At 39.0% G+C, this 22,992-nt stretch overlaps 1 protein-coding gene across 2 annotated transcripts in view; it reads left to right on the forward strand.

The window, feature by feature from the left end:
• Positions 1-470: 470 nt before the first annotated feature.
• Positions 471-22,992, forward strand: part of LOC139459895 (uncharacterized) — a 57,885-nt gene continuing 35,363 nt past the window's right edge. Inside the window, exon 1 of one of the 2 annotated variants that reach the window (XM_071241610.1) lies at positions 471-559. The gene's annotated coding sequence lies outside the window, so the exon portion shown is untranslated. Of the gene's footprint in view, positions 560-884; positions 1,038-22,992 lie in introns of those variants that run through there. The other variant, XM_071241613.1, reaches the window with a different exon arrangement.

The following is a 22,992-nucleotide window of genomic DNA, read 5'->3' on the forward strand; positions in this document are numbered from 1 at the left end:
GTATGATCAATTTGTGTCAGAATACATAAAAGTGATTGCTTGTGCTAAAACCTTTTTGTTTCAGAGTCTGAATTCTGCAATAAAAACAATATTTAAGTAAATACATTTTATTTACAATTGAAAACATACTGCTTCTATACATATAAACGATTTTACTTTCGTCTTTTGCTATATTACCCGCGTTTAAGTTTCTTAAGGAAAATAATAGCTAAAGGCAAATGGTTAAAAGCAGTTCGTAAGATCGAAACCTAGACATTAACCAAAGACTCAGGTTACGAGGTCAGCTTGAACGAGCACACAGTCAGTCCACAACAACGCCGTGATATCTCCATGTAATTAGAAATCCGATGTGTAAACTAATACATGTGTATTTGGTGAACGTAATTGCTATAATTACGTCACCACGACCCCCATGTCATCCCAGCGAGGGTATCCCGCTGTCTATCAAAGCTAAATTTAGTCGCTTGGGGCTTCCCTTGTTTACGCTGTGACAGACTCACACGAGTTGTGTGGCACACAGGCGCGAACAGGATTGCATTGAGAAAGCTACACCGTGAAGGTAGGCCGGTAAATCTTCATATGCATGTATCTATCATCTAACTGTTTGCGTGTGAAATGTACAAGCTATAGTCAATGACACGCTATTGACTACGTATTTGTTTGATTGACAGACTGATTTGAGCTGACTGATAGGTCATTGATGAGAGTTTAACCGTTGCTGTATCGCTTCACGTGATTTGATGGTAGAATACGTAGTGTTTAATTGCACTGGGTAAACATGGTAGATATACTTTAACCTCTCAGTGTAACCTCACGTGATATGCATATAGCTGGCCTGATTATCAGTTATCCTTCATCACTGGGGATACAGCTACTGACTGACTCGTCTCATCGCACGAGATCGCGTCGACCCCAGGTGTCGTGTCTGCCTTTACCGGCCCATGTCGTTTGGCGTTGAGGTAAAAATAGAAACATCAGCGAACAGCTATGGCGTTTTTCTAACCTCTGGGAAGGATTTACATTGAGACGCATATCGTGTGAGTTTGCATCCTCTTTCATTTCGATTGTGATTTTAGCGATGTATTGATAAACTGTGATATATAATATATGAAATATATTTTGCACACATCAGTGAACAGCGGTCATACAAATGAGCAACTAGCGTGACGATTTAGTGTCACTGGTTTGCCATAAATTCGCCATTTATGACGAAATCCTGTCAAGGCTATTTCCTCATGTAGAGGGAATATAATTAAAGGATGTGGCTAATTGATTCCTGCTCCTGAAATACTTCCGGGTCTTGTGTAATATGGCGGTAGAGATTAGCAGGTCGGCGATAAGAAAACGGTTTAGTCTCGAGGGTTTAAGAGTACGTTCGGTGATGGATTTGTTGCTGTGTATACTTCGCCGATCGGGTAATGATATTATCACTGGAGACACACCGCATTCCAGCCCCCGCTGTTCTAACACATTGTAAACATCTGTATAATTCTAAATATGTATTGTCGGAGTCATTGTCAAGTTACCATGGCAACCAAGAAATATTTATTTGTGTTGGGCGGAGGTTAGCAATAGTGATGAAAACGCCAAAGTTTTAGCTATTTTAGTTTGTATTGAGTTGTGAAGGAAGTACAATGGGGCCCTGTGAAGAACAGCTTTCAGCCAACCAGCTTAAATTGTACTTGGTCGCCCTTTGACCCGCTTTTTATTCTTCCCGGGTCATTCTAAAATGTTTGTTTGTTTCCTTGCTTTGCGCTGTTTACGAGCAGGCTATGGGGGTCCCTAAATATTTGGAATTTAATTTCTCTATCAAATAAGATAAACGCATTGACGCTATATTACGTTCCTGTGAAGCAATCGTCAGCTGTTTAGGCGATAATAATCGCACGATCCACGTGCGCGTGCCATTAACATTCAAGCTGCTGTACAGCTGATGTTCGTGTTGTGTCATAAATCTATGGGAAATACAAAAATGTATTAATATTGCATTCATGTTGTTTAGTGCATATGCTTATTTAGTCCGTTACATTTGCATAACAGAGATTGCGTGCGTTGAACAGGTCGCAGTTGAACTACCTCAAACCACGGACTTGTATAGGTCCGTGCTCAAACCTGGTACTGTGCATAGTCAGAACTTATTGTCGTGCTTATCAAAGTGTTGTTTCGCTTCCACATTTTGCATATACAATCGCCGATACAGCTTTTTTTAAGGGGAGGTGTATATTTTGGCATTTCGTGTTATTTAGTGTATTTGGATGAAAACATATCAGAGTAGCAAGTTAATACGTTTACACACTCGATCACCTATCAAACCTAAAAATGTATATATACTACTCAAAGAAGTTAAAGAACACCGATTCTTACATATTGCCATATACACTATATGGCTGACATAATTCCGATGCGACGTTAAATTTTAACTCACACTCATATTGCTATAGTTAATCTGTCATGGCAGACAGATTAGCTATAATTATATGAGCTTCTGGTGTACTTTAACTTTTTGTGAGTAGTATAAATGGTAAGGTTTTGCTGCCAAGAAACGGGATGCGCACCCCTACAGCACCCCTGGATTTGTACCCCTTCATCCCGCGCATGCACTTTAACAAGGTTCCCTGATACGCCCATGTATTTAGGTGTTAAGTGCCCTTCCACATACACAAGAAGACAGAAGGCGTTATGATGTGATTATTGAAGTCACTTTGTATGTCATTAGTAACTAGCTATGTTTAATAGTGACTACCTACCTAGTATACAGCTTCACAGCTATAATGACGTGTCGATCTATTACCTATAGCCAAAATCACTGTGCTTCAAGATGTAAATGAAGTGGTTTGTGAAATGGCCACAGATATGCCTGTTTGCTTAATATTACTGTCTCAATTTGATGTATTAGTTACTAACGGAACAAGGAAATATTTCCGCCAATGACCCCTGCTTAAAAGTTTGCCTGGGTTAGGGCAACCTAACCCGAACCCGAACCCGAACCCGAACCCTAACCCTAACCCTAACCCCATCCCTAACCCCAGCCCTTACCCTAACCCTAACTCTTAACACAAATCCTACATAAATGATTTTTAATACTTCCAGCCAGGGGTTATGGCTTTAATAAAATTCAAGGCAGGGGTTACGAGTTTTACCGTTAACTTATGTACTGTTTTTGTTTATGTTAGATAGCGGTAAATTGTTTGTGTTCTTCCTGCTTAATTACAGGTGTAAGAACACATGCCCCATCACGTGTCAGACAGCCGGCGTGATTGTACATGTCGATCAATATCGAAATCACTGCCAAACCGCATGTTTGTTTTTATAACTGCTGGTCTGAGAAAAGGCAAGTTAATTATATACAGTCATGTCAGCATTTGTGTCACCTACAGAAAAAAAATAAACATAACGATTCTCAAAATACACAACAAAAAAATGGAAAGTATTAACACAACAGAAACACGCAATGCCTAATTGTCAGTAATTCAGTTTGAACGTGAAAGTCGTTCCACCTGTCAATGAGACAATGGCGCTATCGTGTCGACCTCCTATGAGCAAGTGCAATCAAACAGGTAAGCAGAATATTAAAGCCGTTATGCATGAATATTTCACGTCCTCTTATCAATATTGAATTAATTAGGCGTTAATCTGTTACATCCAGCACCCTAGTCCGCGCTATTGATCTACACAGCCAAGAGGGAGAAATAGACAGAGCCATTGAAATCCTTATCATAATGTGTCATGCTCAATGCCGCTGATGTTATTCACTGTAAGAGGATGTGCTCAATGGCCCAACGCTATGTGAATGACACGCCCGGTTATAAAATTCCTGTGTATCCACTTTTTTTGCCCTCGTCTTTTCCTTGTAAGTGGATAAAGAATATCCTTATTGATATTTTCGTCTAGACTTGCTCCAGTCTCGTATTCTATTAATAGCGGACAGGTTATTTCTTTCCTCATCTTTGAGATTAGATGCGTTGGGTTTAAATTTAATGTCACTATTTGTGTGTACATGATGTACTCATGATAATTATCAATTGTATTGTATATCCTTTGTTGTATGATTTTTTGTTATATATATTAGAAAGTTATTCTCTAAATTTGCTTTTTCTGCAACAGGTCAATTTAATAAATGAAATCCGCCCTTTGTCACATCTTGCAAACATGTCTGGATAATTCGTTTGCATCTTTTAGAATTATTTCTCTTAGCATCTTAATCATGTGTTGATCGGATGTGATAAACTGCCTGGCATTTGTAAGTATACCGTGTATGGTGGTAGCTACAATGAAAAACAGTAAATGGTTATTCAATGGTGATGTATTTGGTAAGAGCAACATGGCTGTGTTTGGGACCTTGTTTCGGCGACTGTTTTCAGCCTAGTGACGTCTTGATAATGTTTGTAATGTTTTGGTCCAATCCAATTTCCCCCGGCAGTTTATTTAGTAATCGTGAACATGACGTCATTTCCACAACACCATGTTTGTATTGGCAATTGAGATCTGGATTCTTCTTGTGGATCCATTTGGGGTGAAATTCCAGAGCTAATATTATCCCATGAAGAAAGATAGTTATATAATCAATATTGCATGATACGTGTATACAATATCTAACCAGTCTGATTCCAACAAATGACGAGGATGTGTTTATATCTGTTTCCCCCGTATGGCAACCTGATGTCCATGAAATAGTTATACAATGTCTGTGAATGTGAGATTCATGTCTTGCGATGGTCTACTGTCGCAGCTCAGTGGAATGTGAGCTTGTAAGTATATAATGGGGATGTCACAGAATGTATGGTGTTCGGGAATACGAGTGAACTATCACTTGTCGCTGTGTTTAACTGGCATTTAGAAGTTGTTAAGGGGCGGTTGGGTAGCCTGTTGGAAAAGCGTTCGCTCGACAAGCCGAAGGACCGGGTTTTGATTCTCCACATGGCTACAATCTGTGCAGCCCATTTCCTCCGTCATGTTGCTGAAATATTGCTAGGCGCTAGTACCTTTATCACGGAGGTCAGTAGAGGTCCTAGTTCCTTAATCAAGGAGGTCGGTAGAGGCGCTAGTACCTTTATCAAGGAGGTCGGTAGAGGCGCTAGTACCTTCATCAAGGAGGTCGGTAGAGGCGCTAGTACCTTTATCAAGGAGGTCAGTAGAGGTCCTAGTTCCTTTATCAAGGAGGTCGGTAGAGGTGCTAGTACCTTTATCAAGGAGGTCGGTAGAGGTGCTTGTACTTTTATCAAGGAGGTCGGTAGAGGCGTTTGTACTTTTATCAAGGAGGTCAGTAGAGGTGCTTGTACCTTTATCAAGGAGGTCGGTAGATATGCTTGTACTTTTATCAAGGAGGTCGTTAGAGGTGCTAGTACCTTTATCAAGGAGGTCGGTAGAGGCGCTTGTACCTTTATCAAGGAGGTCGGTAGAGGCGCTTGTACCTTTATCAAGGAGATCGGTAGAGGCGTTTGTACTTTTATCAAGGAGGTCGATTGAGGCGTTTGTACTTGTATCAAGGAGGTCGGTAGAGGTGCTTGTACTTTTATCAAGGTCGGTAGAGGCGCTAGTATCTTTATCAAGGAGGTCGGTAGAGGCGTTTGTATTTTTATCAAGGAGGTCGATTGAGGCGTTTGTACTTGTATCAAGGAGGTCGGTAGAGGTGCTTGTACTTTTATCAAGGTCGGTAGAGGCGCTAGTATCTTTATCAATGAGGTCGGTAGAGGCGTTTGTATTTTTATCAAGGAGGTCGATTGAGGCGTTTGTACTTGTATCAAGGAGGTCGGTAGAGGTGCTTGTACTTTTATCAAGGTCGGTAGAGGCGCGAGTATCTTTATCAAGGAGGTCGGTAGAGGCGTTTGTATTTTTATCAAGGAGGTCGGTAGAGGCGTTTGTACCTTCATCAAGGAGGTCGGTAGAGGCGCTAGTACCTTTATCAAGGAGATCGGTAGAGGCGTTTGTACTTGTATCAAGAAGGTCGGTAGAGGTGCTTGTACTTTTATCAAGGAGGTCGGTTGAGGTGCTTGTACGTTTATCAAGGAGGTCGGTAGAGGCGCTAGTACCTTTATCAAGGAGGTCGGTAGAGGCGTTTGTACTTTTATCAAGGAGGTCGGTAGAGGCGTTTGTACTTTTATCAAGGAGGTCGGTAGAGGCGTTTGTACTTTTATCAAGGAGATCGGTACAGGTGCTCGTACCTTTATCAGAGTGAGTGCGTGGTTGAGTTAAAATTTAACCTCACATCGGCAATATTTCAGCCACATCGTGATGAGAGAAACTACAAGTACATTCAAAATAGATACATTTAGACTGTATAAAGGCCGGTCGTCGAAGGACAGTAAAATAACTAGACTTATCACAGATTTTTTTTCAAACTAGTATAGAACCATAAACATATATCACCATACGTAACAATTCATGATACAAAGGAGCTATAAATCGCCAGCCACTCTTTATCAAGGAAGTCGGTTGAGACGTTGTACCTTTATCAAATATGATACAAGCATGTGTACCGATACGTCCCATTGAAAGAACGTGGACGTTGATATCAATCACTTGTCACTGATGCAGGTTTTCTGATTTTCGTGTGCAATTCATGCTCATATATTCATAAATACTGACTATAAATATACTGATTATTTACAGACCGCCGTCATATAGCTGGAATATTGCTGAGTGTGGCGTTAAACAACAAACCAACCAACCATGAAACATTACCAGAACACGTTGCCCTATAAGGGCGGTATTCGTCCTGAGGATAGTGATTCATATAATAAATAACAGGGGCGAGTTTTAACGACGTTGTAAAATTGTTTCCATATCAAGCAAACAACAACGGGAGTATAGGTAGAGTTAATGCCTATATACTTCTTGACCCAGTTCCAGATGTATTCAAGGTCAGAGAGGAGGGTCGTGGTAACATTCTTGATATTCAGACCGAGACCGAATATTTTGGCTTGTGTGAAATATAGCAACCCAATCCATAGTGCGAGCTCTGCTGACCACATAGTTCACGTGCCAGCAGTCAATGTGACCATTATAGTAAACAATCTGTGAATCTGAACGCCATATTCATGGCACGTGATTGAAGATAAACAATTCCCACCTCCCTTGTTATTGTACTATAATGATGATAATGATGCATATAATTATGATAGTTATGCTGTTATTTCATACACGCTACACGCAACGAGAGGATATCAGTTTTCTCCGAATGAACGTTGGTAATTTTCTTGTCAATTGTAGAATGGATATGGGAGTGCTGTGATCTTCAGGCTTGTAAAACTTTGTTTAATCGGACTGGACCCGAGAAATATTGAGGCTTTATTCCTTCGTGTGAATACTTTGCCTGATTCTTTCATATAACTATAGCTAATCTGCCACGCCATGATTCTTTCATATAACTATAGCTAATCTGTCACGCCATGATTCTTTCATATAACTATAGCTAATCTGCCACGCCATGATTCTTTCATATAACTATAGCTAATCTGCCACGCCATGATTCTTTCATATTTCTTTAGTTAATCTGTCATGCCATGATTCTTTCATATTTCTATAGCTAATCTGCCACGCCATGATTCTTTCATATAACTATAGCTAATCTGTCACGCCATGATTCTTTCATATTTCTTTAGTTAATCTGTCATGCCATGATTCTTTCATATTTCTATAGTAAACCTGTCATGCCATGATTCTTTCATATTTCTATAGTTAACCTGCCACGCCATGATTCTTTCATATAACTATAGCTAATCTGTCACGCCATGATTCTTTCCTATTTCTATAGTAAACCTGTCATGCCATGATTCTTTCATATTTCTATAGTTAATCTGTCATGCCATGATTCTTTCCTATTTCTTTAGTTAATCTGTCATGCCATGATTCTTTCATATAACTATAGCTAATCTGTCACGCCATGATTCTTTCATATAACTATAGCTAATGTGTCACGCCATGATTCTTTCATATAACTATAGCTAATCTGTCACGCCATGATTCTTTCATATAACTATAGCTAATCTGTCACGCCATGATTCTTTCATATTTCTTTAGTTAATCTGTCATGCCATGATTCTTTCCTATTTCTATAGTAAACCTGTCATGCCATGATTCTTTCGTATTTCTATAGTTACCCTGTCATGCCATGATTCTTTCGTATTTCTATAGTTAACCTGTCGTGCCATGATTCTTTCATATTTCTATAGTTAATCTGTCATGCCATGATTCTTTCATATTTCTATAGTTAATCTGCCATGCCATGATTCTTTCATATTTCTATGGTTAATCTGTCATGCCATGATTCTTTCATATTTCTATAGTTACCCTGTCATGCCATGATTCTTTCATATTTCTATAGTTAACCTGTCATGCCATGATTCTTTCATATTTCTACAGTTAATCTGTCTTGTCATGATTCTGTCATATTTCTATAGTTAACCTGTCATGCCATGATTCTTTCATATTTCTATAGTTAATCTGTCATGCCATGATTCTTTCATATTTCTATAGTTAATCTGTCATGCCATGATTCTTTCATATTTCTATAGTTAACCTGTCATGCCATGATTCTTTCATATTTCTATAGTTAACCTGTCATGCCATGATTCTTTCATATTTCTATAGTTAACCTGTCATGCCATGATTCTTTCATATTTCTATAGTTAATCTGTCATGCCATGATTCTTTCATATTTCTTTAGTTAATCTGTCATGCCATGATTTTTTCCTATTTCTATAGTAAACTTGTCATGCCTTGATTCTTTCGTATTTCTATAGTTACCCTGTCATGCCATGATTCTTTCGTATTTCTATAGTTAACCTGTCGTGCCATGATTCTTTCGTATTTCTATAGTTAATCTGTCATGCCATGATTCTTTCATATTTCTATAGTTAACCTGTCATGCCATGATTCTGTCATATTTCTATAGTTAATCTGTCATGCCATGATTCTTTCATATTTCTATAGTTAACCTGTCATGCCATGATTCTTTCATATTTCTATAGTTAACCTGTCATGCCATGATTCTTTCATATTTCTATAGTTAACCTGTCATGCCATGATTCTTTCATATTTCTATAGTTAATCTGCCATGCCATGATTCTTTCATATTTCTATAGTTAATCTGTCATGCCATGATTCTTTCATATTTCTATAGTTAACCTGTCATGCCACGATTCTTTCATATTTCTATAGTTAACCTGTCATGCCATGATTCTTTCATATTTCTATAGTTAATCTGTCATGCCATGATTCTTTCATATTTCTATAGTTAACCTGTCATGCCACGATTCTTTCATATTTCTATTGTTAACCTGTCATGCCATGATTCTTTCATATTTCTATAGTTAACCTGTCATGCCATGATTCTTTCATATTTCTATAGTTAACCTGTCATGCCATGATTCTTTCATATTTCTACAGTTAATCTGTCTTGCCATGATTCTTTCATATTTCTATAGTTAACCTGTCATGCCATGATTCTTTCATATTTCTATAGTTAACCTGTCATGCCATGATTCTTTCATATTTCTTTAGTTAATCTGTCATGCCATGATTCTTTCCTATTTCTATAGTAAACCTGTCATGCCATGATTCTTTCGTATTTCTATAGTTACCCTGTCATGCCATGATTCTTTCGTATTTCTATAGTTAACCTGTCGTGCCATGATTCTTTCGTATTTCTATAGTTACCCTGTCATGCCATGATTCTTTCGTATTTCTTTAATTAATCTGTCATGCCATGATTCTTTCATATTTCTATAGTAAACCTGTCATGCCATGATTCTTTCATATTTCTTTAGTTAATCTGTCATGCCATGATTTTTTCCTATTTCTATAGTAAACCTGTCATGCCTTGATTCTTTCATATTTCTATAGTTACCCTGTCATGCCATGATTCTTTCGTATTTCTACAGTTAACCTGTCATGCCATGATTCTTTCATATTTCTATAGTTAATCTGTCATGCCATGATTCTTTCCTATTTCTTTAGTTAATCTGTCATGCCATGATTCTTTCATATAACTATAGCTAATCTGTCACGCCATGATTCTTTCATATAACTATAGCTAATGTGTCACGCCATGATTCTTTCATATAACTATAGCTAATCTGTCACGCCATGATTCTTTCATATAACTATAGCTAATCTGTCACGCCATGATTCTTTCATATTTCTACAGTTAACCTGTCATGCCATGATTCTTTCATATTTCTACAGTTAACCTGTCATGCCATGATTCTTTCATATTTCTATAGTTACCCTGTCATGCCATGATTCTTTCATATGTCTACAGTTAATCTGTCTTGCAATGATTCTTTCATATTTCTATAGTTAATCTGTCATGCCATGATTCTTTCATATTTCTACAGCTAATCTGTCATGATACGACAGATGAAGTATATTTATTTGAAAGATACTAGTGTTCTTTTACTTCTTTTGAGCTGTTTATTAAGTTTAGTCAATGTTCGCTGGAACACCTAGTATTTATTTTCAGCTAACCAAATTAGCGGTTTCAAATGAGGTTTCTAGGACTCAAATACGCTAAAGACATGTTTATTTCATAAATAAATATTAATTATCTAAACTTCATTTATCATGCACCACCCGTTCTCGCGCTGATATGAAAGTACATGAAACATGAAACCTGTTTCCTCAACGAAAAGTTAATTAGGTCACGACAACTTTATCTGACGATTTTCATTTCAGTTTAATCGAAAAACGTAGTGCGTAGTATATTTGAAAAGTGAGAAGTGGCTTAATGGGAGGCTGAACTTGCGATTATCGAATAAAGAGCCTTTGTTCCCGACTTCTCTTCAAAGCGCATGTACATAACGCCAATGAGTCATTGTGTAAGTCTAGAATTCAGGATAATAAACCTTTAAAGGTTTAAAGTCAGCCTTTCGTTCGAGCATGATGAAGTAGCGCGAGATACAACAGACTGACATTTGCAATGACACGTTAATTCATCGTCTTTTTTATCTGTTAATAAATCAAAGGAACAATAAATTTTCTTTATGAGTCCTGTTGATCAGTAGATAAAACTATTTTAGGAGTAGCGCTGTAGGTATAACTGATATGTTTGACACGTCACGAGGAACACCCCGCCTATTACATGAACCTGGTGTTATTATAATGCTGATCATAGGACGATTTTTAATTTGTCGCGATAATTGTGATATTTCTGATGCGGCTTTAGAGGTGATCAGGCGTACACAAAGTCAGATGTACACAAAGCGACAAAACGAAAAAAGGTAACAATTCGAACATATTTCGGCCAAATCCAACCATTTTTATTTGTGTAAAAGATTCCAAGCCGCAGAGGTCTACTCGCACAGATTTGGCGAAAGATCCCGCTTGGGTAGGCCTAGTGCCCTCGCAAAATTGTAGCAATTTATATCTCCAAAGTTGCCCAAACTTGTAAAATGCCTAAGCTACGTCACAGTTAGACACTGCTGTTCAGTTTATTAGACAATTCTTTCAATAATGGTAGCAAGAATCCCAGTAGTTTCTCCAGATTCCCGATAGCTAATTCTGACTCGATCGCCGAATGACAAGAGCGACGCCATGTTTGTTTATAAACACTGAAAGTAGTCCCTACGTGACCTTTGATATTTGCATCTCTATCCGCATTTGACCCCAACGGATATCGTTTTTATCCGTTGGCTTTATCCTGCCGAGAAACCCAACCATTACATGGTACATAAACATTATTCACTCACCCACTCTCTTATGTGACAGATCAACTACATTATTGTCCCCTGACGTCATAATATTCCTTTGATATGACGTCATAGGTACATGTAACCCATTCGTGACCAACTCGTGTTATTCCGGGACATGCCGACTCGTGCCCCTCTCATGGCCATTTTTGCGACTGAGTTCCGTCTTAGCGCAAACGGGCATACCTAAAACAATTGTCAACTCGTTGCGTAATGGTTCACATATATTTCCCCATATGTTATATATATTTCAGATGCAATTTAAAGCACATCTGGACATGCGGAATTAGTCAGTATGATTGAACACATTCAACTGTGTCTTGGGTATATTTTTAGGTGCAAAACATATGCACAATCAAAAATTATTTCTGAGGGATTATTTGACAAAGAACTCGAAATCATACGCGCATTCTGATTGGTTTGTCGTTTTTTCGCACATAACATTCATCGATAGGGGGACGAGTCTTCTTGTAGGTTACGGAAAGGGGCTAGTGCTGACGAATGCATGTAACCATTGGATTCATTGTGAAATGGGATAACTATGTTTCAATATTTGCGTCATATTGCAATATATACGTTGCTGATAGTTTCGTTTTCCATCTGGAAACCAGACAACCTTACAGTGTTGTTTGTCAGCTTTGAAATTTGTAACATTATTATTTTTTTGTCTGTTTGATAAGATCTAACCATTCTAAAATATGAATATTTATTGCCCAGCTTGATGCGAATATAATGGGTTTAAGGAAAGAAATTTCAACAAGGGACAAGTTAAGAACAGATTCGTCGACAAAGGTCATGCAGCGCAAATATATACAGTCACCAGTCTCGTGTTTTATTTGTATTTTCGTTAGACACAGAATATGTGGTCGACTTTTCTCGCTTCAAGAAAAAAATGTATTCTCCGAAAGGAGGGGTCATTCATTTGTTTTGACCACCAACACAAATTTTCCAATTTCACTTTATTAAAAACTAGTCGATCCCGAAGTGTATCACTTACAATGATAAATACAATACAGTGTGATAACACGATAACAGGAGTCCTTGATATCGTTTGACCTAGTTACACGTACATGCAATGTCGTCGGGGGACTTAGATATATGTCGTTGAGTTGCTAAACACATTAACGAAATAACCTTCAACCCTATAGCTATAGGCTACATGTGAATGGGCGTGACTTTACTCGTCCCGCGAGCCAGGGCGTGTTTGTGCAACTCGCTACACATCCATGTGTAGTTTGACGTCGAGGACACTTTAGGGTGTATTTGATTAGCGCGCATGTACAGTGCCAGAGAGTGATCTATTATTAGTGAAATTCTGTCTGCGTCACATTAATATTTTTTCCAGTGGCATGTTTGTTTGATAGGCCCCTTTTCTTGTCTTTTGTTCAATTCTAGACTCAGGCTTGTGAGAAATGCATTAAATTTCAATCTTTGATGTTGCGTTTCTTGATATACAGGAATAGTCGAAAGTGGTTGGGAATTATCGATTTCTGTTCCGCGGCTCGTGTACGGTACGTTTTTAAGTCATCTCCTGGAAGTGAATATGTTCTTATGAAGACAGTGTCAGATTTGACGAACGTTTTATTCAAAGATACCGATGCACAAAAAGTGTGAGCACCTTGGCACCGTGTGTGAATATACCATCGTGTTTGTGTATGGGTTGGAAGAATGGTAGAACAGAGGCATTATGGAAGATGTGCTAGTGGTATTTGATGTGTATTGTGTTTCTAAGTTTCGTTTTGTAAACTATGACCTTAAATATGTTATCACATTGCCTACAGACTCATCCGACATCATGTGACTGTCGACAGGTGATGATTGATGGAGTTCATGTTGACGCGACGCTCAGAATACCTGGCCTAAATAACGGCCCCCTCATGTCGAACTCTCAAAGGTCTATGTGCACATACATGCAGTTCAGTACAGACATGCTCTCTCAGTGTATACATGCTCTCTCAGTATATACATGCTCTCTCAGTACAGACATGCTGTCTCAGTGTATACATGCTCTCTCAGTATATACATGCTCTCTCAGTACAGACATGCTCTCTCAGTACAGACATGCTGTCTCAGTACAGACATGCTCTCTCAATATATACATGCTCTCTCAGTACAGACATGCTCTCTCAGTATATGCATGCTCTCTCGGTACATACATGCTCTCTCAGTATGTACATGCTCTCTCAGTACAGACATGCTGTCTCAGTATATACATGCTCTCTCAGTACAGACATGCTCTCTCAGTACAGACATGCTCTCTCAGTATATACATGCTCTCTCGGTACATACATGCTCTCTCTGTATGTACATGCTCTCTCAGTACAGACATGCTGTCTCAGTATATACATGCTCTCTCAGTACAGACATGCTCTCTCAATATATACATTCTCTCTCAGTACAGACATGCTCTCTCAATATATACATGGTCTCTCAGTACAGACATGCTCTCTCAATATATACATGCTCTCTCAGTACAGACATGCTCTCTCAGTATATACATGCAGTTCAGTACAGACGTGTTCTCTCAATATATACATGCTCTCTCAGTACAGACATGCTCTCTCAGTATATGCATGCTCTCTCAGTACAGACATGCTCTCTCAGTATATACATGCTCTCTCAGTACAGATGTGTTCTCTCAATATATACATGCTCTCTCAGTACAGACATGCTCTCTCGATATATACATGCTCTCTCAGTACAGACATGCTCTCGATATATACATGCTCTCTCAGTACAGACATGCTCTCAATATATACATGCTCTCTCAGTACAGACATGCTCTCTCAATATATACATGGTCTCTCAGTACAGACATGCTCTCTCAATATATACATGCTCTCTCAGTACAGACATGCTCTCTCAGTATATACATGCAGTTCAGTACAGACGTGTTCTCTCAATATATACATGCTCTCTCAGTACAGACATGCTCTCTCAGTATATGCATGCTCTCTCAGTACAGACATGCTCTCTCAGTATATACATGCTCTCTCAGTACAGATGTGTTCTCTCAATATATACATGCTCTCTCAGTACAGACATGCTCTCTCGATATATACATGCTCTCTCAGTACAGACATGCTCTCGATATATACATGCTCTCTCAGTACAGACATGCTCTCGATATATACATGCTCTCTCAGTACAGACATGCTCTCGATATATACATGCTCTCTCAGTACAGACATGCTCTCTCGATATATACATGCTCTCGCAGTACAGTCAAGCTCTCTCAATATATACATGCTCTCTCAGTACATACAAGCTCTATCAATATATACATGCTCTCTCAGTGCAGATGTGTTCTATCAATATATACATGCCCTCTCAGAGCAAATGTGTTCTCTCAATATATACATGCTCTCTCAGTACAGACTTGCTCTCTTAGTTTTGACATGCTCTCACAATATATACATGCTCTCTCAGTACAGACATGCTCTCTCAGTACAGACATGCTGTCTCAGTATATACATGCTCTCTCAGTACAGACATGCTCTCTCAATATATACATGCTCTCTCAGTATAGACATGCTCTCATTTCCGACATGCTCTCTCAATATATACACACTCTCTCAGTACATATATGCTCTCTCAGTACAGACATGCTCTCTCAGTACAGACATGCTCTCTCAGTACAGACGCACTTTCTCAATATATACATGCTCTCTCAGTACAGATATGCTCTCTCAGTATAGACATGCTCTCTCAGTACAGATATGCTCTCTCAGTATATACATGCTCTCTCAGTACAGACATGCTCTCTCAATATATACATGCTCTCTCAGTATAGAAATGTCTCTCGGTATAGACATGCTCTCTCAGTACAGACGTACTTTCTCAATATATACATGCTCTCTCAGTACAGACATGCTCTCTCAGTATAGATATGCTCTCTCAGTACAGATATGCTCTCTCAGTATAGAAATGCTCTCTGAACATATACGTGCTCTCTCAGTACAGACATGCTCTCTGAATATATACGTGCTCTCTGAGTACAGACGTGCTCTCTGAGTACAGACATGCTGTCTCAATATATACACGCTCTCTCAGTATACACACACTCTCAGTATAGACACGCTCTCTCAGTATACAAATGTTCTCTCACCATAGACATGCTCTCACAACGCTGTATGCGTGATCATCACTGATAAGCTACATCAACTAATAGTTGATTATGGCTTCATTGTTTTGATTTTTCTATTAAATAATTTAATGGCAGTCTCTCACAAATAATTAATGAAGAGTTACTTGGAGTCTCTCTTAACAAATAAATGATCATGGTATAATATGGAGTCTCTCATAACAATTAAATGATCATGATAGAATATGGAGTCTCTCATAACAATTAAATGATCATGGTATAATTCGGAGTCTCTCATAACAATGACATGATCATGATAGAATATGGAGTCTCTCATAACAATTAAATGCCCATGATATAATATGGAGTCTCTCACAAACAATTAAATGATCATGGTATAATATGGAGTCTCTCTTAACAATTAAATGATCATGATATAATATGGAGTCTCTCACAAACAATTAAATGATCATGATATAATATGGAGTCTCTCACAAACAATTAAATGATCATGGTATAATATGGAGTCTCTCTTAACAATTAAATGATCATGATATAATATGGAGTCTCTCACAAACAATTAAATGATCATGATATGATATGGAGTCTCTCTTTACAATTAAATGATCATGATATAATATGGAGTCTCTCTTAACAATTAAATGATCATGATATAATATGGAGTCTCTCATAAACATATATAATTATCACTTAAATAACCACGGCTTCACGGGAGCCTTACCTACACAAGTAAATCATCCTGACTGTAAGTGGTTTGTTTCATACTACAACACCCTACCTCTGCAATCACCCACGCTGTGATGACGAAACGTGCTTTTTGTATTAGATAATGTCATACGCAGCCTCCACGGAAACATTAATCACCAGGAACCTGTAGGCTGTCAAGGAAATACAATCAGCCCAGTAACGAGGCTTGTGTACTAATGCGATTATACCGCCACAAATATACTGATGGCAATAAATAAGGGAACGTGTGGTATAAGTCAAACGCATGTTTGTTATCGTGCACGCGTATTTTTGGTACAAGGTACACACGTGTTTGGTAAGATGCAATCAAATGTTTGGTACAAGGCATGCGCACGTTTAGTATAAATCGCATGGGCATGTTTGGTATAAAAACAAGGCAAACGCATGATTGGCCCAAGTCACAAGGCAAACGCACAGTTGGCATAAGACACAAGGCAAACGCATGATTGGCCCAAGTCACAAGGCAAACGCACAGTTGGCATAAGACACAAGGCAAACGCATGATTGGCATGAGACAAGGCAAACGCACGTTTGGCGTAAGACACAAGGCAAAGACACGTTTGGCATAAGACACAATGCAAACGCATGTTTGGCATAAACACAAATCAATCGTATGTTCAGTAAGGCAAGTGTTTTGTGTGACATTCCGCATCTATCCAAGTGTTGCTATTGTGTATTCGGTAGTGTAGTGACGACAAACGATGCTGACATTTAGCCTTGTTTCTTAACCATGGACGTTGGCGCGGCACACAGCCATCAGATCATTTGGGTTATGTTGTCACGTGGCGCTTATCTTCTTTCGACCAGTATGTCTGAATGCACAGGATACAATTGCACATATCATTGTGGTATAACAATTTAATAAGCGTATCCTCACCACATGGATTAAATGGCACGTCCGCCTTTCCTTCCGTCCGGCTGAGGTTTGCCAATGTACGTCAAACAATAACCTAGACTGTTCTATTGTAATGATTTGCAAGACAAGTCTTAGTTTCATAACCTCTAATGATGACACAAGGACTGTTGGGAACATTTTATTATTGAATTAAAGTCTGAAAATTGTATTAAATAAGTCAAGAGTTTCTTTAACGTGCAATCGGAACGCACGTATGGTAGGATGTGCAGCTCTGTTGATGTTGGAGACTGGCCCTAGTCTATTTGATGTGTGTATTATGACGTGGCTTTTTTGAAGGCATGATTTGTGCCCTGGGAGAAATATATATATATAAATTTGTGACAATGAAGAGAAAAAAACGCTCTACTATGACATATTAACACATATAAAATACTGAAAATGAACCTTAATAAAACACCTGTATGCTTATTAATTCATATCTAAATATTATGTATAGCTCCTTTATATTATATTTTAATATATAACATAAAGACGCCCGGAGAAGCTCTACAGTATAAGACTAGAAATCTAGACTTGTCAAAGTATTGTAGACTTACAAGGGACGTTTCGGATATTTTGTTTAAACGTGAGTATACGTTCTATCGTCATACACTTTCAACATTGAGAAGTATTATTTAAGTTGTATTTACAATAACATGTTTGTACCCCATGCAACCTGAAACAATATCTTTTCACAACATCAATCAAGTGCATTCCCATGTAAGTGTTAAAAGGTCAAGATATTGACCAGCGTCCAGCTTTTGTTGATGCAGTTGTCATGGTTAGTGATCGCCTGTACTCCGTTTAACCAATCAATTAGCGGAGTCTGAATTATACATACGTATATTCAGCACTAAGTGACCTTCGTACCTGACCTTACCTAAATGGATCGGCAGATATAGAACCAATTCAGATAAGCACGCATATTAGAAGCTATTGTTACATCGATGTATGCACAGGCATTGATCGATATAATAGGCCTTTGCAATATTCTGACATACTTAGTAATTAATTAATGTTCATATCGACCATTTATCTTGTTATTGTTAACTTATTTTATGATACACACGATCTGAGTGGGATTTGAAAAGAATCAGTGATGAATATTCTAATTGCTGAAAATTAAGTGAATTTTTTTTCCGGTGACTATACCGCAGTTATTTAATGAACTTAATATAATTTATTTAATTGATTTGAATCATAACCGTTGAACTATGTTTGAAACAATATATTCATGGAAAAAAATTAAATTTTAACTATGATATTCTTTTGTAGCGTTAAGATTAAGTGTTCGCTTAAAACGAATGAAATACAGTAAAGTACGTTTATAACGAACATGCTTATAACGAACTGACTAACCGTAGTTTACTGTAGTGAGATTTCAACCGCCACGGTCTGCTTGTCATGGACAATATATAATTCTTGTTGTACGTATTCACATACTCATTCCATCTGTAATAAAACACAATATACCCACAGCTGTTACAGGTCAACACAGAAATACAACTGAAACATACATAAAACAATTATTGAGCTTCCTGTTGACATATTTGGCAGCTATAATAGTGTTTCAAGGGGTGAGTTGCAAGCTTGTAAGTCCATATGTAGATCCCGCGTGTTGATTCAATCTTGCTTGACAACGGTAAAAGGATCTACACCAAAACGTCGCCTTTACAGTAAATGAGGAAGTTGTAATTCTTAAATTGTGTCTACCTTATACAACAGAATCCACAGCAACCTATGTTGGTCGTGAGAGCCGACTAAATGGATATGGTGTAGGTGTCTTGGTTGATGACGTGCCACCGTACCTTGACGGTGTGGATCGTTGCTCACAATATCAACCACTGGATTGTCAGGTCGAGACTGCTTAAGTCTTTACATTTAGGAGTACATGAGAGGCGTTTTAGACTCGAAATGTTTTGACAGTTTAGGTATAGATATATGTTATTCCCTGTTTTCTTAAAGCCTCACAACGAAATAAATAATCAAAGTTGTCTGCAATCCCTTGTGAGTTACAAAATTTACGGGTTAGAAAAGGTCTTCAGCAAACCATGCTTGTGAAAGGTGGCTATGCTTGTCGTAAGAGGAGACTAACGTGATCGGGAGGTCAGGCTAGCTGACTTGGTTGATGCATGTCATCGTATCCCAAATGCATAGATCGATGCTCTTGAGATTCAACTATTTACAAAACGCCGTCATATAGCTTGAATGCTGAGTGCGGCGTTTAACAATAATCAAACAAACAAACTGCGACTGCGTGTTGCTGTGTAGGGTTTTAGCATTGCTTGTAACAATATTTCAGCCACATCACGGCATGTCATCATAGGCTTGAAAGATTGTATCCATGTGGGGATTTGAACCCGGACCTCACTGGGTTGTCTGGTCCAGACTCGATTATTAACAGACCGCCGTCAAATAGCTGGAATATTGCTGAGTGTGGCGTTAAACAACAAACAAATCAACAAATATAATTTACATTAGCGAGAGGGGCGCAGACATCCAACAATCAAACAGTATATACACTGTACATGATGAAGAGGACGACAGATGTTGCCTGCTGGATTAAGATGCTGATGGTGTCGGCAAGAGTGTGGTGTGATCGATGGCTGATCAATGGCTACGACAATGGAAGCTGGTTCAATCTCGAGGCAATCACAGCTGGCAATCATAGCCACGTGACATTGATTTGTATCACGATGTGACACTTAATTTGTCCACCTTTAGTCCGAATTGGACGCAGGAGTGGTCAGTGATTACCTGACCTTGATTCAATAATAACCCACCGGAGAAGATAAAGTGTAGTATGTAGCTGATGGCTGATCATGATTCAAATGAGAAATCATTATTCGATGCTGATGTTTTTGCCGGGTATCGCTGTTGTGTTTTGGACCTTAAGTTTTCAGTGTTTTGGCGACTTGTAACGTTTTGAGTGCGGCGGGGTAGCCACGTGGTTAAAGCGTTCCCTTGTCATGTCGATAACCCGGGGTTCGATTCCCATATGGGTACAATGTGTGAAGCCTTTTTCTGGTGTCCCCCGCCGTGATATTGTTGAAAAGCTAAAAGCGGCTTATAACCAAACTCACTTACGTAACGTTTTGATATCGCTTGTACCTTTTGTCAAATTCAATTTCCAAGTGTGTGTCTTCAATTAACCGGTATACGTAGTTTTTTGTGGTGGTCAGAGAAAGGTGGGATGAGAATGAGTGTGTTGAGCTTGGCGCAATATTCCAGAAATATCACGGCGGGGACACCAGAAATGGGCTTCACACATTGTACGATGTGGGGAATCGAACCAGACCTTACGGCGTGACGAGCAAACGCTTTAACCACGAGGCAACTCCACCGCCCCCTGATGTACAGAAAGGTGGACATTATATTTCACTTCAAGCCTAAGCAGGAACTAATGGCCCAGTGGTCACAGTCGCCGTGTACAGCTACCTGCTCAGTAGTGCCAGGATCCGTTGACCACGGGTTTGAATCCAATGTTCGAAATGATTATGACCCTTGGTCCGTCGGCACCATAACCTGACCGTAGACTTCAGACAGGTGTAACATAGGGGATCCCACCCCAGAATGTAGAAGACACGCCGTGGTATATGGTCAGTATTGTTCCAAAAGTCAACCAAACTCACTCACTCAAACCAGACGCGAACCTTCAGGCAGGTTACGTGGCCTTCAGTAGTGAAGTTAATGACAGCAGCTGTAATAAAGAGTGACCCAGCTAGCCCAGTTTGAGGAAAACCGAAATCGTGATTATAACATAACAGTTGTGAAGACTGGCGAACAAAGGTCCTGGCTTGCGACGTGCAAACAGTGTGAAAAGCAGACCTGTTAATCTTTCCTTTACAAAACGGCAGAACCGCTGAGTCGCTGTCAATGTCGAAGTGACCTAACTTGCCTTGCTCCAAGGCTGTACTGTAAGAAAAATACATGGATGTGTAGTCATTCTATCCTCCTAATAAGCAAGTCTAGATATGACTAAGGACCTCAGACTTCCATAGGGACAACTTGTTCATATTATTTGTATAATCAAGACGTTATGATTTAAACTAATATTTATTGCCTTTGAGCATGTCTATGACCTAAATTCCAGACCGAGGTGCCATCCGTCCATTGCTACAGTGCAAATACTTACACGCTGGCGTTCTTGAAGACCATTCAGAGGCATAAGACACACAGCTGTATGTCTATTGATCTTGTCGTAGTCACATCCGTTAAGGGGGCACCTGAATCCCTACTTTAATATGGGTTTGCAAATGGGCAACACGTCTTATTTAGCCGGGGCAACGGGTGGCCCGGTGGGCTAGGGCGACGCAGTGTGTTTTGCCAGAAACCCTTAACCTTGGGTTCGAATTCCAGAGTCGCCCAGATTATGTTTCCATTCCTTACCTGTGCTTTCACCAAAGTGCTACAAGTCTAAGATTGGCATCATTTCGTGCTACTGCCCACACGAAGCTGACACATCGTCAATATAACTGAAACCAGTTAAATGGTACAATCAAAATCATATTGCAGCTCACGAAACAAAAGAAAAATCTGAAAAAATCCGTCAGTTTGCTCAAAGAATGTGATATAGAGGCGTTTATTAATGAACATTCCGATGACGTCAAATGCAGTGTATGGTGTCCACGGAGATACGAACAACATGGTGATGCACTTGTAGTTGTTATCAAGACGCTGATAAGGAGTTCGAGAAGGTATGACTCACTGAGTATCACTTGAGTTGAATCACCACGACACATATCAATCGTTAGGCTAGTTATAGTGGATTAAATGTTTTTCTTTATCCCCTGACCCCAACCTTTTTAAATCAATTTTCGGTTTTGCACCGGATTGCCATTTTATACTTGCAGTGTAGTGCATATTATGTCAATATCATTAAAGTCAGATCTTTACTCCGATTGGATACCCCCCTGTGTCCAGATCTGAGGACATCTCCATAGAAGCGCGGCTTTATTATTTTGCATTTTAAACTCCCCGATCATATCTATTTTCGAGATACAGAATTCGAAATGCAAATCTGAATGCTTCGCTCACGTGTACTTCGATGCTGATTGGCTGATTAGAAAGTTCATCTGACGGGACTCCGTCTTCATATCTTCATTCAGAGGGGCATCGTGTTGGAGTAAGAAATCTCATTTCAATGAGATTGATAGTATGACATATTCGCACGGGGTCCTATCTGTGTCCTCCACAATGAGCCTCGGGGGGCGGGGCCAAAGGTCACGAGCTTTAATATCATAGATTTGTAACCGACTTGAGAAATAAAAAAATGTAATCTCCCCACTATGTCAGTTTTGAAACAATCATTAATTTTCAAGCCATCATGTACCTGCAATAGTACTGAGTTCCCAAGAAACAAACAAACAAACAAACTTCAATCTACAATATTTCAAATTGGCTCCAGTTCGTTACCATCAGTATATGTCCCTCTCTGTCACATGGAAATAGAACAGACAAAATAAGCCCCAGACACCATCAGTGTCTATCATTAACGAGTCACTGCCCCGACAGCAACGACACCAATGACCACGCGACGACAACAATGACAGCAGATA

Source organism: Haliotis cracherodii, unplaced genomic scaffold (genome assembly GCF_022045235.1).
Source record: "Haliotis cracherodii isolate W230 unplaced genomic scaffold, xgHalCrac1.p SCAF_13, whole genome shotgun sequence".
Taxonomy (NCBI): Eukaryota; Metazoa; Mollusca; class Gastropoda; order Lepetellida; family Haliotidae; genus Haliotis; species Haliotis cracherodii.